This window comes from Dasypus novemcinctus, chromosome 19 (genome assembly GCF_030445035.2).
Source record: "Dasypus novemcinctus isolate mDasNov1 chromosome 19, mDasNov1.1.hap2, whole genome shotgun sequence".
NCBI lineage: Eukaryota > Metazoa > Chordata > Mammalia > Cingulata > Dasypodidae > Dasypus > Dasypus novemcinctus.
This window is the reverse complement of record NC_080691.1, coordinates 46,855,931-46,858,732: the sequence shown is the minus strand read 5'-3', so window position 1 is coordinate 46,858,732 and position 2,802 is coordinate 46,855,931. Positions and strand designations below refer to the sequence as shown.

Genomic DNA, 2,802 nt, shown 5'->3' with positions numbered 1-2,802 from the left:
CTGCTCCTCTTGACTGCTCTGCACTGTCAGCTGGAAGCACAGGGGACATCCTTGTCCAGTTGGAGTTTCAGAATTGAGCGGGGAAAACTATGTCAAACTCCCATGAGACAGAGTTTGTTCTCAGTGGATACCATTGGATACTGCTACTCAAAAGCTTATTAAAGAGCAGGGCTGAGAATGAGAGAAGAGTTGGGCACCTAACCTGTGAAGCCAGCCTCCTCTCCTCAACTCGCACTCATGACCTGTCCACTCTCTGTCCTGCTTGCCACACTGAACACCTTCTACCATGGCCACCTCAGCAATTTCCCTCTTTAACAAAGGCAACAAGCAGGTTTATATGGCTCTGCATTAGGGCTAGAAAGTCCAAGCCATGTATATCGGGATTGATGGCACTGGAGAAGTACTGCGGTGCAAGACCTGCACCCTGGACAGTGAGCCCAAGTGTATAGAAGAGATGCTCAAGTGGAATTTTGATGGCTCTAGCACTTTTCAGTCTGAAGGTTGAAACAGTGACATGTATCTCAGCCCTGTTTCCATGTTTCAGGACTCTTTCTGCAAGGATCGTAACACACTGGTGTCCTGTGAAGTCTTCAAGTACAAGTGAAAGCCTGCAAGACCAATTTGAGGCACACACATAAACGGATAGTTGACATACTAAACAACCAGCTCCTCTGGTTTGGAATGGAGAGGAATATACCCTGATGTGAACAGATGGATGCCCCTTTATCTGGTCTTCCAATGGCTTCCTTGGGCCCCAAGGCCCCTATTAAGGTATGTGGGAGCAGACAGAGCCTAGGGCAGAGACTTTGTGGAGGCCCACTACTGAACCTTCGTGTACACTGGCATCAAGATTGGAGGAACAAATGCTGAGGTCATACTTGCCCAGTGGGAATTCCATCTAACCCTTGTGAAGAAGTAGACCTGGGAGATCATCTTTGGGTGGCTTGTTTCATCTTGCATCTTGTATGCAAGGATTTGCTGTGATAACAACCTTTGATCCTAAGCCCATTCTGAAGTACTGGAATGGTGCATGCTGGCACACCAACTTCAGCTCCAAGGCCATGTGAGAAGAAAGTGGTCTGATGTACATTGGGGAGTCCATCATGAAACTAAGCAAGCATCACCAATACCACATCCATGCAAATGATCCCAAGGGGGGGGGGGCTGGACAATGCCCAGTACCTAACTGGATTCCAGGAAACCTCCAACATGAATGACTTTTCTGCTTGTATGGCCAACCATGGCACCAGTATCTCCATTCCGTGGACTGTTGGCCAAGAGAAGAAGGGTTACTTTGAAGACCAAGACCCATCTACCAACTTTACCCCTTTGCCATGACAGAACCCCTCCTATGCACATGTTTTCTCAGTGAGTATTACCAGTATAAAAACTAAGTGGACTAGACCTCCAGGCATCAAACTCCCCCCAGTTCTTCATTCTTCACCCACTTTTCTTTTATCTCAATTTTCTTACTAGCTGTAACTCAAACGGCAGAATATTATTACTCATGCCCAGTTAATAACATCCTTTTTGGCCAAGGTCGAGGTGTCAAGTTCTTAATCTCTGCACACCCATCCCACACCACCTGATGTTTTCTATCATTGAAGCTTTTGAAGACTGAGGTAATAGTGCATTAATGGGGAGGGTGGTGGGGAGACACAACCACTGCTCCCATTTAGTCAGGAGTGTTTGTCCAGTGGGCATACCTGTCTGGACAGAGAGAATCTGTGTTTGTGAAGGGAGAGCAGAACTTTTTCTGTGAGGTAGCTGAAGGTGAGGGAGATCTGTTTACACTGTTGTTAGAAAACCTCCTCCCATTTGGTGGGGAGTTCCATTTTTTTTAAAAAAGATTATAACCAAATTAGAAGTGGGAATCAGTAGAGAAAGATGGTTAAAGAAATCAGGAGGAACATTCCGTCGGTTTCTTGGTTTTATACTTTCCTGGCTTGGGACTAAATGCCCTAGGCTGAAGACAAAGCTCAGAGGATAAATTTATCTATATCCCTACCTTAAGAAGAAGAAAATGCTCCTGTCACTTGGCCCTCCACTCATAACAGAAAGCAGAGCATTATTTTTATGTTTAAATGTAAAAACTAAAAATTTATATATATAGGTGTGTGAATATGTGTGTTTTTATAGGGAATTGAAAAAAAAAAAACATCCTAGGCATCAGGAGGCAAATTTGATGCAAGTTTGGTTAGAAATAAGGGTCTCCTTTTTAGTGGGGGTGGGAGAGACATAGCTTGAAAAGTTGGCTATATAGGGCCATTATTTCCTCCCAACCACTTAAGGAGTTTGGCTGTGCCCTGCCCACCTTTTTGAAGGGAGTGGAAATGAGTCCATTAGCAGGTGGAAGCAGGTTACTAGCAGATGAAGTCACCTCAGTCTGGTGGCTCTGATGTAAAAGATACACATGAGGGTGTTTGCATAATGAGTTGGCTGGTCAATGATCATGTTCCCAACAAAGCGGGTATTGTGCTTGTTTTCTGGTGGGAGTAGCATATCACTAAAACAGGACTTTTGATGTATTAAAAACATTTTTGAAAGCAAAGCAAGTTCGATTTTAATCATATTTGTAGGGTTTCTAAGTCTTTCTATTTTACTGAATTACTTGTTGGCTTAAGGAGTTTTCCCATCTCTGCCCTTGGAAGAGATGGGGAAAGCCTGGAGTCACACAATGGTAATTTTGTATTCTGGTGTCTTTTTCCAAGAGTGCAAGGTATTCCTTTTCTTCAAGATTTCTGAAGAGTCATTTCTCTTTTATAATAATAATTTTAAAAGTTATTTTTAAATAACTTAATC

The 2,802-nt window shown here is 43.5% G+C and overlaps 1 pseudogene; it reads left to right on the top strand.

Annotated features, from left to right (window-relative positions):
- The first annotated feature begins 286 nt into the window (after positions 1 to 286).
- On the top strand, positions 287 to 1,394 carry LOC101441672 (glutamine synthetase pseudogene; annotated as a pseudogene).
- The last annotated feature ends 1,408 nt before the right edge of the window (positions 1,395 to 2,802 follow it).